Source organism: Lissotriton vulgaris, chromosome 7 (assembly GCF_964263255.1).
Source record: "Lissotriton vulgaris chromosome 7, aLisVul1.2, whole genome shotgun sequence".
Classification (NCBI taxonomy): Eukaryota; Metazoa; Chordata; class Amphibia; order Caudata; family Salamandridae; genus Lissotriton; species Lissotriton vulgaris.
Window position 1 is genome coordinate 748,555,888 of NC_141695.1, and position 16,452 is coordinate 748,572,339.

The window sequence follows — 16,452 nt, forward strand, 5'->3', positions numbered from 1 at the left end:
AAAATTAATTTAGTGTCCAGAAAAACAAGTTGTCATTGAAGGATTGTACATAGTAAAACAAATCGTACACTATAAGAGTGGGAACATCTCGATCTGCAAATTCAAGAGCCAAAACCAAAGCACGTAGCTCCGCCAATTGAGCCGTAAAATCACAGAGCGCACCAAGGAGGATTTAAAATCTCCCTCAACAATCTTTCCTGTGACAATTGCACAGGCAGCAAAACAAGCATGTTTAGAACCAACAACTTGCTGCACAGATACATCAGTGTAAATAATACTTTTGTACTGATCAAGATGAAGCAATGATAGAGGAGGCGGATGAACATGTTCATATTGTAAAAACTCCTGTGTCTGTAAAGACGGGTCAAAGGGAAAGTTGATATCAACCAATGTCAAAGAACTAGCCCATTGTATCCAGCAAGAATGCCAGGCTTTGAAATTTGTAACACTAGCCTTCATAACTGCTTCTAAAGCAGGCACATGCATGACCATGAAACTGCATTTACCCTGACCCCGAGTGCGTTCTTTTAGAATCGCCATCTGTACAGCCATCAAAATTTATTCTGTAGAAGAGAAATGCATTTCAGCTGAAGTGTAAAAATGTGATTTATAAGCAATGGGGTTCATGTCCACTTCATTGAATGTCAAGTAAGTGAAACCCAATGCACGTGGTACAATCCTTATGACCAAATTTGTAAAATTGGCTTGTCTTAACAAGCAGATCAGACTGCAGAGTCTGAAGAATCGCAGTATGTTCCGGAAGCCAACAGGAAGCTGAAAAAGAAATTTTTATCAAAGAGTAAAGTGGTTGATACATTGGCCATAATCAGGAATGTAAGTCCTCCTGAAATTTAAAAAACCCAGGAAAGATTGCAATTTTTTAAGAGTAGATGGAGGTTGCAATTAAGCACATGTCTCCGGAAAGTGGTGAGACAACCCCCTATCTTCATTGTTGAGTTCATAACCCAGAATAAGAACGGCCAAAAAGGCAATATATGACTTGTCAAAGTTGAATTTGTATCCCAAGTCTGCAAAAGACATTATGATGCGGTCCACATGCACAAGATGCGGTATCAATTCATCATCCATCAAATAGATGGCATGGACATATGAGAAAGCATCAGCGTTAAATATCATACAAAATCAACATTATGCGTGCCGCAAAAGTGCCAGGACTATTTTTTGATATTCCATAGAAAAGCGTGTGTATCATTTGTGATTGCAGAGGGCGCTGAAGGCTGTTAAGTCACAGCTTTCTAGAGTCAAATTGTGACTATAAAAACCATTAGCTATATCAAGAGTTGTTTTAAATTTTTATGAAAAATGGTATTGACTGACGCAGAGCTGTGGGTTCTCTGTACCGCAAAGGTATGAACATGACTGTTCAAATGACAGTAATCCAAACGATACGATATGAACCGTCCGGTTTCATTATCGGAAAAAGAGGATTATTCATGGATGAAACACAGGGTTCAAATACACCCTGATACTCCAATTGAATAAGTATTCTATTAGTGGAGGATATAGCCTGACGCTTAATTAGATATTATGGTTGGGGTTGTGGCATTGATCTCAAGGAATTTCTTCTGCCGGCGAACCGCTATCCCACCCCACCTGATTACAAACAATACACAGCCGGAGCAAGGGCTAATCGAACTTGGACGTGTAAGCTTGTTTAGCCTCCCCTGAGACATAATGGGGAAAACTCGGGAGAATAACATCCTCCCCTTCAAAAGAAGCCAGAACAAATGGGGGAGGCCAATCAACCTCCGCCAACAAAATATCATAAGAAGAAGTATGGTTGTCCGAAAAGACTGAGTAAATAACAAGCTATTAGGGTAGTGTTAGCGTACTATCCCCCAGATGCATCAATCCCATATTCTGCAAATTCTAAATTGCGAAAAATACCGAATCGCAATTTAGAATTCGCAGAATGGGATGCATCAAGAAAAGCTATTAAAAAAAAGCGAATAACAATTGGCTGCATTTGCCGATAGCGATTTCAGCTAAATCGCAGAAAAATTTCAGAATCGCCCGTTGACCATGTAGAAATTGCGAACTCGCAATTACCGAAATCGCAAAATGCGAAATCGCAAAAACGGGAAGTCGCATTTCGAGCCCAATGATGACATCACAACCAGGTAGTAGGCTGTTCCCGCCCTCATTCTGATCACTGAGCCTGAGAGTGGAAGCAGCACTGGCCAGAGCTCTACTACAGACTACCTGCAGCACCACACCAGGACACAAAGAACAACTGACAATGTCCCAGGAAGCAGCAGGGAGCAGTGCCCCAGGAAGAAGAGGAAAATAAAATTATCTGAGCAGGAACTGGACTACCTCATTGAGGGAGTCTCTAAGGACCATGATCGCCTTTTTGGAAAGGACTCCCGGAGGGTGCATGAGGCGGACAAGTGCCGCATCTGGCTGCGCATCAGCGCAAAGGTCAACTCAGTCGGGGTGACCCAGCACTCCATCGACGACTTAAAAAAGAGGTGGTACGACCTCAGAGAGCGTGCCAAAGAGCGTATCGCTGAGAGGCTGGGGGAGCGACTTGCCACCGGAGGAGGAGAGCCCACAGTTGCACCCAACACTCCACTGGAAGACCTTGTGAAGGACACCCTAAATCCTGCAGCCTGCGTGGGGGTTACCCAGCTGGACTCCTCCCGACCCACCCAACAATCCCAAGGTAAGTGCCATGCGACTGCGACCCCGTCCCCTAACAATGCCCATGACTCCAGAGCTAGCTATTTGATAACACCAGTAATGCAGGCCATGCACACCTGAAATGCCCTATTGCATTGTGGGATTGTAGTGTGACCAAAATTCCCGGATAGCCCCACACAGCCAGACCTGTCAATTGAAAGTAATTCCTAAAGCCAGTCAGGGAATGCAAGCCTGCATGCATGTAGCAACATCTCATGTGCAAGATACATATCATTAATCATGCACCCATTTACATCACAGGTGCATCTTAACAACCCAGCACCGACAGTGAGGCCCTACACCTAGAGGAGAACCCTGAGGACACCGAGGGTACGGGCCATCCTGCACCACGACCCGGACCATTTCAGCCACCAGCAGCAGTACCACCACCTCCCACAGGGCCACCCCTGCAGCCACAGGTGCCCAGCAGCCACCGCAAGTGACACCCATGGCAGTGGTACAGGCCACACCACCAGCAGCCTGGAGGCAGACAAGGCGCACAGCCACAGTGCAATCCCAGTCCAGCAGACTGACGCACCAGCAGTGTGACGCCTCAACGCGCGCTGGCAGGGGGGTACATGTACGGGATCCTGGCCTGGCCGTAGAACGCTGCATGTTCGCAGTACATCAGAAGCAGGCGCGTCACTTGGCAGCCATCCACCTGCAGCTGAATAAGACGGCGCGAAATGTGGGCCAGCTCACAGAATGCATGCTGGGCATGACCGCAGCTGTCCGTGAAAACAGCCAGATCCTGGTATCCCAGCAGGATATATGACCCGCCGCCGCCACCTGCTGACCCGCCTGTCAGCCTACACCAGGTCCAATCACATCACCGGAAATGCCACCTCCCAACTTTCGCGCCGCTCCCTTGCGATGCAGGTGCAGATGGTCCAATGATGCCAGGACGTCGCCAGGGCCCTTGAACAGGTGACAACAGCTGTGCAGAGTCTTCAGGCATCTGGCCATGGTCAAGCATGTGGGGGGATGATGCCAGCGAGGGCACTTCCAGTCACAGCAGCATGTCCTTGCCGCTGGCAACTGAACGCCGCCGCAGCAGCAGGCCCACTGCAGCATCACGGGCCAACAGTGTCATGGACGACGCGGAGAGGCGACTGGGTGCGTCCAGCCGGAGGCGCCAGTGACACATTGCACTCTGCCTGCAGGGACATGCTGATTACACAAGCAAGCCCTCTACCCCTTCATGGGGCTGTATGACGGAATACAGTTTGCATGTCATATCAAGGAAAATAAAGTACACATTATTGTGAATAAACAATAAGAATGTATGGTCACACATAAATCCAACTCATGTCATTATTACATTTGTCATGCATGAGTGCAGTGTTGTCTGAGGGGAATGGGTGCACTAGAAACAGTTCATTGTGATTTGGTTGAGGCGCCTGTGTCCTTCAGCAGGATTCTTCCCGCGTGCATGATGCACATGTGCAGGTGGGCGGTTGTCCCCTTCCGACTCACTGCCAGAGATATCCACAGGTATCCTCCGCTTGGTAGCAATGTTGTGGAGTATTGCACACAGGGCCACAATGCAGCAGCAGACCTCAGGCTGGTATTTGAGGGCCCCACCAGTCTTGTGTAGAATGCGGAATCGGCTCTTTAAAAGCCCAAATGTCCGCTCAATGCAATTTCGAGTGCGAATGTGTGCAGCATTGTAACGACGTTGCTGTGGAGTGGCAGGGTTGAGGTATGGGGTGAGGAGGTACTCACGGAGGCCATAGGCGCTGTCACCTGAATGAAAGGAGCAGAGGGTGAGTGCCTGTCATGCGCAGCTACATGGTCTCGATGTACTGTTTGTTGGCATGTGTACTTACCTAGAAGGTGTCCTTCACCATAGTCTCCCCTGGCCAGTCGTGTGTGCATGCCGCTGTGCCGGAATATGAAGGAGTCATGCGTGCTCCCCGGGTATTGTGCCACTATGTCGGTGATGATTGTCTTAGCGTTGCACACCATCTGGATGTTCAGTGAGTGGTAGGACTTGCGGTTCCGGTACATGTATTCTGTCTCTGCGGGTGGGCAGATGTGGATGTGGGTACAGTCAATGCACCCAATTACATGGGGGAATTGCGCTAAGTTGTAAAATTCTAGCTTGGTTTGATTCAAGTCCTGTTGGGTGGTTCGGAATTTAATGTAATGGTGTAGCCGGTTCAGCATGGCCTCCAGGAAACTCCTTAGGCAGCGGGACATGGTGCTCTGGGAGATTCCCCCCTGCAACGGAAACTATCCCCTGAAAGCTTCTGGAGGCCATGAGGTGCTGGTTGCACAAGACCTGGACATGGGTGGGCAGGGCATTGGTCCTCCTCATTGGGTGCTGCATCAGGGGGTCAAGGTCCCGGATGAGCTTTGTAATCATTGCCCCATTCAGCCGGTACTTTGAGTAGATTTCCTCATCAGTTTGACCCAGTAGTGTGATCCGCTGGCGGAAAATTCGCTCCAGGATCCTGCGTCTGTTCCTTGATGCAGCCTGGAGCCTTCGCCGCCTAACCACCATGTAGAATCCTGGCATTGTGAATTTCCTCATGCTCCTACTGTGTCTCTTTAAGTGTGTTTGGTCAGCCCCGCACCTGTGGCTAGTTAGAATTGTTTTTTTTTTTAAAAAAATGTAAACTTCATGGTTACCACCTGGTTTGGGTTCTCCTTAATTTGCGCCTCGCAAATAGCGATTTTGAGGATTTTCGCTAATTGCGATATTTCATGCATTAGATTTGCGATTATTTTGCGAATTCGCTATTTGAATCGCAGAATCATTGGGAACTCGCAATTTCCGATTTGCAAAGGGGGTTCCACCTTTATTCTGCGATTATCTTTTTCGAAGTCGCAAATTATGTTTTGTGAATTCACATTTTGGTCAGGTTTTGTTTCATGAATTGCAATTCTTGGAATTGCGATCGCAATAGCTATTTCGCAGCTATTGCGATCGCAATTTGTGTTGATGAATCTGGCTATATGTGTTTAGTATGGGAAACCATTTGGTTTGTTAGGAAGGCCCTCACCCACCAGCCTAGTTGGTGGCATGCTTCATCATCGGGCCCCACCCGAGGCACCTAGTGCGCCTCAGGTGTGCTGCGACGCCAGACTACTGCGGAGCGGGTTTTTGGAACGTGAGTGTGCTGTGCTGATGTTCTGCATGAGGCTTAAAATGCTGTCCTTGGGGTCCCAAAGCAGTAAGTTTATTGGTGGGCCCGAGGCAGAAAATATAAACAAAGACTAAGGACGTCTAGGGGTAGACTTATGGTCTCCCACGTCCAGTGTGGTTGACTAGTGTGGGTGTATTTACAGGGATATATATGATTCAGTACCCTGAATGTGTGGCACACGCTAATGTGCTCTATGTGTGAGAGGTGTTTCCTCTCAGTTCATACCTGTAAGGAAAAGGAAGGACAGGACAAACAGAAAGAACACATATTGTTTAAAACATTCAAATTGTTAAACCACATGTATTGTGGCAGAGCGCCTTGTGCCTAAAAGTGAGCGAATAAGGCACGGGTGTCCGGCGCTTGTGGCGAAACGTGGTAAATGCCGGTTTCGTGAAATATGCGGTAATAGTGCTAATATCTAAATGCAGCATATTATGGTGAAATTGCGGCGAGAGAAATATGCACTTTTGTTGGTAATGTTGTGCTTACTCCTATCTACAGGGAACAGACTCCCAGGATCTCCTGCCGGTAGGTCGGGACTCTATGCACTTTGCTATGGTCTCCTGACCCGCTGAAACACCTGTCGTCCAGCTGAGGGATCCGTAGGAACTGAGCTCCCGTGGCTGGCATGTTAAATACCCAGTGCTGGATGCAGGTGTTGCTCGTTAGAAGCTGGGTGGGGCTTGTGTAAGTAGCTTTTCCTCAGCTGTGATTTGTGCGCTCCTAGTGGGCGTGTCTCAATGTGAGCAACGTCTGTAAAGGAAACATAGAAGACATACTCTTGAGCCCTACTGCACCAGAACTATGATGGTAAAAGAGTTCGGGACATTTTCTCTACTATTTTAAAGGTTTTGTTAAAAACAGCAAGGGGTCTAAACTAATATTCAGAGTGATATAGCAAAACAATATGAGTGGTGGTAAAATGGATGCCTGGTGCTGTCTGGGAAAAATTATGCATAGACATCAGTACGCTTGGACTTGCCAGACAGCACCAGGCATCCATTTTACCACCACTCATATGCACTCTGCCCTTGGATGATGACACCCCTCCGAGCCCCGAACACACAGGCCCAGAGGAAGTACAATGTGGCCCACAAAAGCACCAAGGGCATCGTGGAACGCACATTTGGTGTGTTGAAGTCCAGTTTCAGGTGCCTGGACATCACAGGTTGAAGGCTCCTTTACAGCCCAGACATTGTGTGCAAGATGATCGTTGCATGTTGTGTGTTGCACAACATATGTGTATGCACCAATGCCCCATGGATACAAGTGCCAGATGCACCGGACGATGATGAGGAAGATGAGGCAGGTAGACCACACCCCACTGCAGCTGCAACAGAAATAGCCCATAGGAACACCATAATTGACAATTTCTTCACATGAGCACATCACATTGTGACAGTCCTTAGCAATCATGGGACAGTACAAAATGACCACAGGCACAGCATGTGCAAATAAATGCATTCCAAAACACATTCCCTGAGTGCATGTCACTCATCTGTACAAGCACATCACTCAGACAAGTGTAAGTGCGACATGTAGTGCTAACAATTTCATAATTTGGTGATTGATGGTGGGTGTGTCACCTCTGTACAGAGAGGCTTTTTAGGGTGTCATATTCGAAATGTCCGTTCTGTGTGTCACAGATAGTACGGAATCCCACTCTTTGGCGTTTCACATGTGTCCCAATCATTACATATAGGCTGTCATTTGTGACCTACAAGTGATAACAGGCCTTCCTTTGGGGTCAAGTATGTACCACCATGATGCAGGGATGCACCCTGTGACCCAAGTCCCACAACATGAGCAACATGTACGTAAGGGGGGTCACTGCCCCTACATTTGTCCATGCTTTCATACTTGATTGATCATAGACATGACATGTCTGTGTGCAGGAGGTGTTGATTGTCCCTCTGCAATGTGAAGAGGAGATGCAGTTTCACAGTGTGTTCCATGTATGTTTCCGCATTGGTGCAGTTTACATGCAGACTGCATGTCAATGTACATTGTGACTGTTTGAAAGGAGATGCCTATTTGATGCGGGACAATAGACATTTGTCCAACATCACGGATGTGGGGTTGTACTCGTACATTGTCTTCACACCGTTTTTATTCTTCTGCTTTTATGGTGCATTTTCCCGCATAACGCGTGGGAATTGAAAGCCTGTCCCTGGTTATAACAGATTTTTGTATTCTAACGCAGTAATTTGATGCGTTATCATGGGACTATTGCATGGTACTGCCATGTTGGGAATGCAACGTTTTTTTTTTTAAGGAATTTTTCACCAAAATCCCCACTCCTCTGGAGCCGGAAGTGAATCCGGCATGAGCCATTAGTTTGTAGCCTCCTCTGTGAAGCGCCATACAACGTTTACCTAGGAGATGAGTTTCCTTTAGCAGCACCACCCAAACCATTCAGGTTCCAGCTAAGGACGGAAAACCCCAAACCCAACCTAGCGGAGGCCATTCCTTTCTCCGAAAAATAACAGAATATGCATAGGCACCCATAGCGAACTCTGGTCACACAAAACAAACAACTCAACAATCAAAACCCCTCCAGTACCAGTCCCCCAAGCCCCCTCCCTGCACCCCTGCATGTAGCAAATGCACATCCCCAACTCGCAGTGTGCCTGTCACCCCCAACTAACTACAAGTATCTAAAAGTAGAAAACGGAGGAGGACCTTACAACAGGCTGCCCGCCCCCACCACCCCAAACCAACCACTGTCCCCAGTATGACAAAACACAAAAAAGGACCCCAGCAAAAATAGTCCAGGGGGGGAAATAAAGAACAATCCCAACCAGTTCCACTATGCCACCAGTAATGTTAATGCGGTACAGTCACAGCGACAAGTCACTGTTCTTCACTATCGGTCCGGGCCTGACCCCCGGAGTCCGAGCCCTCAATCCGATCCAGCCAGTCCGCGGCGACCTCAGGATTATCAAAAAACCAAGTTTTCCTGTCATGTTCAATCCGAAGATGGGCCAGAAACATCATCGAGTACTTCATCTCTCGGTCCCTCAAACGCCGCTCGATGGACATAAAGTTCTGCCGCTGTCTCTGCACCATCTGAGTGAAGTCTGGGAAAAACAATAGTGAAGCGTTCTCATATTCCAGCGGGCCCATGGATCTTGCCGTTTGCAGGATAGCGTCTCGGTCCCGAAAGTTCAGGACCCGGGCTATTATGGGGCGAGGAGGTGCCCCCGTCTTCGGGCGCCCACCGGGAACTCTATGGGCCCTCTCCACCGTAAAAAAGTTACTTAGGCCCTTAGGCTTGAGATGTTGCAGGATGAGTTCCTCGACAAAGAGGTCCGGAGTCAACCCCTCCGACCTCTCCGGCACTCCCAGGATACGGACGTTATTGTGGCGCGCCCGTCCTTCATATTTATCGAGCTTTCGATCGAATTGAGTCTGGGCCGCCTTAAGGTCTCACACCTCTTTCTGCAGCTCCGACACATCCTCGATGAGACTCGTCATCTTAATTTCCAAGCCCTTAACTTTCTCCGCCGTTTTAGTCAGGTCAGCCCTTATGAGGCCCACTTCGATCGACACCGAGTCCAGTTTAGTGTCCATCTTACCCAAGGATGATTAGACCCCGGTGATCGCTGCCATTAAATCTTTCATTGTAGGGTCCTCAACGAACGAGTCGCCGTCCCAACCACTGGTCGGGGTACGTTTCGCGTCAACCGGGGACGCCTTGGAGATGGCATACTTGTCTATTTTGTTGGTCTGGATCTGACGAGTATTCTTCGCCGACTTCGACTGGGGCTTCTCAGGGTCTCCTCTCGACGCCATTGCCACCACCAATCGGGTCCTGGCAACTTCCTCAGCAATGCGACCTTAGACCAAGTTAGGTGGACTCAGGACACCCCACCCACGCCTCTCCCGCGATGAACCAGGATCCGACCGGTCACTTCCGGTCCAAGAAGCCGATGTTGTCGCACTCCACTACGGACCCCTCCAAAATCGGGGTCCCGGCTTCCACGTCCGTAGGCCTCAAAGTCTCGGACGACGATAGTCTGTTGCCGAAGCGCCCAAACGAACCAGAATTTCACCTAGTGACTTAGGTGCTGGTCCCCCACCCGATGGTAGGGACGGGGTACAGGATAATATGCCGGATGGCTGGTCAGGATGTGGCAGCTGGCGGAGCCGAGGCTCAAGCGGCCATCATGGTCGCTGGCGCGGCTCCTCCGGGAATACAACGTTAACACTACGTTATTTTCCCGTGATAGACTGCAATGTGTAGAGTTGCGTTAAGCTAATTTTGCAACAATTATCACACGTTCTTGAGAATATCCCCCTATAAGTGGAAAGTGCCTGCACGACTTCTGTGCTTTAAGCATGTGAAATATCTAACAGGTGGAAATTCTGCATGTGTAAATGAGGCACAAGTGAACATTTACATATGCAACTTTTTTTAAACAGCTGAGAACATATTTTTTATTCACGGGGGAACCCCCTTTCCCAAAATGTCATTAAATATAAGGTATTGCTTTCCCATTCTAGCCATGTAATCACATTGACTCTCTCCTTGGAGGCAAATCTGCATAAGAACTGGAGTAAATGCATGCAATTGTCTCCCTGGTAGCACAACACTAATCCCAATAACAACAAAAAAATCAATGCTAACCAATGACCAGCAAACAACCAGTAGCTAACGGTGACCAATAACCACTAGTTGCACCACAAAACTTGGATTCCTGAGTAAGGTCCTACCTTCCATAAAGTGCTTCAATGCCTGTAAGCACTATATAAATTCAGTTGCAAAACAATAGTTTACCAGGGTGAGAAGCTACCTGTGAGGAAAATGTGAGTACCAAGAACCTTAGGATCTTGTATTTATCGCTCTGCTGTCGCAGTTTGCACTGCTCAGAAATGCGCCTCAAACCCTAATCTTCCAGGTCAGAAGGTATGCCTTGCTGACGGGACTGCGTCATTTCTAAGTGTATTTAACCAATATATAACTCCAACAGTTCAGATTCTGAGAATCAGGATTGGAATTTTATCCAAACACGTGATATTCCTTTGCTCGTGAAAGCAGAATGTTTCATTTTAACACTAAAATTGAACATTGGTGCACAAAAGCTCTATGAATTTGGCGCCTATATCTCGTGAATGGCATGCGCGGTAACAATATTTTCTTTTTTTTATGGTTATAACTCTCTATTACGGGATCTAAAATAAAACGAAGCGGCTTAAACGTGGTTTTAAAAAACACACTGAGTCGTGCTTCCCTCAAGGTGACCTTCCCAGCCCCCCATCGCAAGTGGTGAAAGATGCGTGTAACAATCAACGCCGTCCCACTTCGGCTCGGCTCAGTCAGGGATAGACTCACATCTCCTGATTGTAACCAGATTTGTGCGAATTAGGAGCCGCGATTGGGCGGCCGACCGCTGTGCACAGGATGTGGAGGGAATACTATGAATGGGGTATTAGCCTTCAGCCACTGCATATTAATCAGCGTTTTGGAGAAAGAAAACAGAGCGGCTGCCACATTAAATATTTGGAACTCTTTTCGACTACGACTGACTTCCTGAGTCTGCGGCGCCTTCTTTGCTACCACGCGCCGGTCCAAGAGCACCGCGGGACAGGCGGAGCTGAGTGTGGAGACGGCGCGTGCGTGAATATTTGCACGCCGCTGCCATCTGGGCCAGAAATGTTCCTGTGAAAAAAATGTATATATTAAGAAGTGTTCAGGAGGAAGAACAGGGCTCATTACTGCTCCTGTGCTTTTCTGGGTGCTAATACCGCACCCGGTAAATAACGGTAATATTACACTCGGCATTATTGCATGGTTCCAATTGCCGCTAGTTAATAAGCCTGTCTCTCCCGTTGCTCGGTGTCAAAATTCGAATGTTGCTGCTTTTGCTTGTAAGAATTCAGCTAAGCTTAACCTGCCAAAAGATGTGCTGTACTTTCTCCTACATTCAGAATCTTGAATCTTGATTCGGGCGCAAACTGCAGTTATTGTGTGTGAATCGATCATATTATGCAGAACTTATATCAAGGGGCCAAACTCTTCTCACCTTGTACAATCTGCCTAACAGTACCTACAACTGGCTGTTCACCCAGCACAGGCAAGATGTCATTCTTAACACAAGGTTGGGGCTACTTGACAACTTTCTTGGCCGGTTTCTTATCGCCCATATTATTGCATGATTATTCACTTCAGAAATAGTGCAGTTTACCACCTAAAGATGTTTTTTTCTGCTGAGTCTGCAGGATATGTTCTGTTCGTACACTTACATCGTCGAGTTATTCTTCAAATAATGAACCAGAGTCTACTCATAAGGAGTCATCACTACCAAGATGTTTGGAAGCATTTTGAACTCTATAGCTTGTTGTGCAAAACTTTTGTTCAACTTGATTGTTTTCCTTCCCCAAGCAGCTGTCAATCACAGAAGGCTGCCGTCTTATGTAACATCCCATTTCATGTTGATGGCTTACATTTGACAAAGTGTTTGTCAAATGTAAGCATTCCCTTGCTGTCAAACTAGAAAATGTCAGAAGAATTGAGCATTCCTTGCCTGTGACATTTCAGAGAGTCATTCGATGAAAACGATTCTCTGAGTATGAGATGAAAACGAATTAATGGAATGTACTTAATTCGCGACCTATAATTATGGATGGGTGCAGTTTATTGCTACATCTATGTGATATTTGAGAAACTCGTCCAAAGTTCCCTGAATTCACACTACTATGGTTGAACTTTACCTATCACTCTTCTCTGCAGCTGAGTGATCCTTCCAACATGGATTGGACATGAGACTGAATTGTTTCTCCCTCTATCTCAAAGGGCTGGACTGGCATATGCAGCGGGGAAATGCCTTCCTCACTGCAGAGAGTGTCACAATGAGGAATTTCTTACAGCAGGGAAAGCAAAGGTTCACAATGCCTTAGAAAAGCATCAGTAGGCAGCTGGTGAGCAGTGTTCTTACCACCATGCTAAGCTGCTGGAACATTCCTGTTATAGTACAGGACCACAATGTTTGTTACTTTGGGCTTTTTAAGCGTCCTTGTCTTCGCTTTCCACAGAACTGGAATAGTTGAAAACAAAAAATTAAAGTTGTAATGTTCAGGCCTTTGCAACTTCACCATCAGTCAATGGAGGTGTGCCCATTTTCTGCTGCATTTTATTACTTGTTTGTTTACATTCTTGATAATACTGTTGATATTCTCACCCACTTAACATTAAGGAGGGCCAATTTGCGGGAAAGGGTGAATTCTGGTTTTAAATAATCATCCAAAACCATTACTGGAATATGCACAATTAGGCTTCTTCCTTACATGACAGACACCTGTGACAAACTACTGTCCCTGGCGTTCATTCTTGGTATAATGGGCATCCATGGTAAAATACTGGTACTGGCATACAAGTGGAAATTATTGTGTATGGGACACTCATGGAAAGCATTAGTACATTTGAGGAAATTCTTGTCACAAGGTGCCATGCTGGTACTATCACAATGGAGGTAATTCCTGGCATAAGGTAAAACAACCTGACTGACATATGGAAGGGTGGAAACCAGGGCAAAATCCTGACGGCACTCAGAGGTCATTTTTAAATATGGGTCACCCATGGTATATGGACAGCATTAATGGCAAAGTTGTGACACTGGCATATTGGGGCACATATGGCATATGGGGCACCCATGACAAAATGCGGGCACTGGCACAATGGAAGTAATTTTTGACATGTGAAGGCACCCCTAACACATTTTGAAAAAAATGAGGTGAAATCCTGGAGGCCATCTAGTTTCAATATCTTGACACACCATGAAAGGAGTTGAATACTTAAAACTTTCAGGGCCTGTGGCTTTGTAGCAAATTTATGAGAACATTGTGCAATAAAATGCACTATTAAATCCATTTCTTTAAAAAAAATCTAGAGCAAATCCCCCTAGAAAAAGTCTGGCTTACTTTTCTGTGGTCGCTCACGGCAATTTTGGGCAAATAATGCTCAAAATTTTTTAAAGATCAAGTCAGCACCATTGTACAGGTGTTAACAACATTTATCCTTGTTGTGTTGCTATATTAATCATGCCGTTGTTATGGAACTTCAGAGATATCAGAATGTAATGTCATCAAGGTTAGGGTCATGACACATGATTTCCTCAAAACAATAAAGGTCAAGAGTCACATGATGCCACTACCTGTGATGTCATTAGGATCAAAGGGTACGTGATGTCAATTCTGCCACCCCTAGCATTTTGATGAATCAGCGTCCATGCTATAGGCCTTCCAACATATTCTTTTCACCTCAATCTAGGGTGTGAAAGGATTTTACATCACATACACATATTATACAGAAATAGTGAATGGCACATCTGTGGGAGTTCACTGAACCATGTACTCAATTTCTTTGCATTTATACATTTAAAACGGGTAGCATAGGAAAGTTCTCCATTCACAATGAGCATCCAGCAAGTAGGATAAGTGTGTGTGCATACACATTAAACTGCAGTGGAAGTCATTGGCCAATGCAAGCACTCACACAAGCAATCCCTCCCACAGTCATAGTCATGCATTCACATACAAGTGTACAGTTGAACACACAGGCCTAAACCCATGAACTGGTACAGTCTTTAAAACAGCCAGGCATGTGTGAATATACATTACCATAAGTCGTGAGCATATATAGCACGGAAGTTTTAAAGCGATCAGGAGAGAGTCATTTTCATAAATGCCATCAACGTATGTTCAGTTTTTTAAGTCTCTGACTCTGAGGAAATGTACAAGTATACACCAATATACAGACACACACAGTGTACTCACAGATATAGTGTCTACAAACAGGCATACAAACATATGTTTCTACAAACATAAACACAGACACACTTAAAGAAAGATTGAACACTTACATATGCAGGCTTATCGTAAAACTCAACAACCACCTGCAAACATGCATACTTCACAGATAAAGATGTACACATGTACTTGGGCTTTCCCTTCGTCTAATTACACACACATGGCAACACAAATAAACATACATTCCAAGTGCTACTAGCCCTGACAATGAGCAAGTTTACCACCAAAGGGGCTGAATTGAGGGCTTATTTTTACCTTAATTTCTTTCCTTAATTTCTTTCTACTCAATACACCACAATATCTAGCATGTACTAATTGGGAAGAAAGCAGCATTTGCACACTTATCACTACAAACACATTTAGGCACTGCATGCACAGATTGCTTCCCTGAAGGAAAAATGGGACGGTTTCCGGATAGGCTGGGGCTAAGTCAAAAATAAACATAGGTGCCAATGGAGAGTTAATTCACCACTACCTTAATGCTCATCATTGCACAACTGTAACACTCTGGATTAACAACACGTGGACCAAGATGGGACATGTCTGCAAGACCTGCTGTAATGACGCGTAGTGAGTTTCATCCCGCTTGCCCCTTGTCATTGGTTTGCTTATGTGTCACCTATATTCCTGGCTCCTTATTGGGTGATGCTCCTTCTACATCACTTCCGTTTTTATGCCAGGAGCACCGCCAACTGCAGTTTCCTTACATTGTACTTCTATATGTATTTTTTTGGGGACTACTTATTTCTTGCCATCGGAGCCGCGCTTTGATTCAGTGTCAGCATTCTTGCTTCACTCGCAGTCACGCACGTACCGGGCATCGCGATGCTCGCACACCATTATTTTTTAAGAATGTTAAACTGTAACTCAGCGATGCGCCCATTCATTTTAAGTTTATTTTCAGTTACAACGTTTTTAATTTTATTTGCAGCTTCAAACATATTTGATGCTCCTCCCATGTCTTAATCAGTGGCCAGCCTCAGCCTCTTCCGGATCACCTCTACAGCCACAGAGGCTGGCCACGGTGATCAGCTGCTGAGCCGGGATCCACCATGCCTGCCGTCCCTCCTCACATGCTGCAGCTGATTAGCAGCACACAACACCAACATGAGTTCTGTGGGTGGCAGGAACCCCGTTCATTAAATATTACCCTAACCCCCGATAATGTTTGTTTCTTTTTTTATTTCCTTTTTTCGGCTTAGTATTCGCCGCCAAAAATAAAACCATGTTCTCTATTGCCAAAGTCAGCAGCTCAGGCTGTGGCGCCACATCCTTTTCTGCTGTGCTGCTTTTACTTTTGGAATTTTGGGCATTTATTTTATAACCACTGCGCCCACTTTATGGGCTACCATATTATAACTTGCGGTTCTTGCAAGCAAAGCGCAGCCGACCTGCAGTGTCGCCATGTTGAGAGCTGGGTTTTTATTAGGTGGCACTGCAGGCCGGGAGTCAGTGTGGAATGACTTGCAGTTCCTGCGAGACATCAGAACGAGTTGTGTGACTGGCACAAACTCCGAACAGTAAGTATTACATTGACCCCCATGCTGTTTGTTTCTTTATTTCATTTTTTTGGCTTAGTATTGGCCAACAAAAAGAAAAATATTTTCCCTAATCCCGAAGTCTGCAGCTCAGGCTGTGGTGCCACATCCTCTGCCACTGTGCTCCGTTTATTTTTGGAAATTTTGTTGTATATTTTATAATCACTGCGCCCACTTCATGGGCTGCGGCATTATAACTTGCAGTTCCTGAGAGGAAAGGGCAGCCGACTGGCAGTGCCGCCATTTTGGGA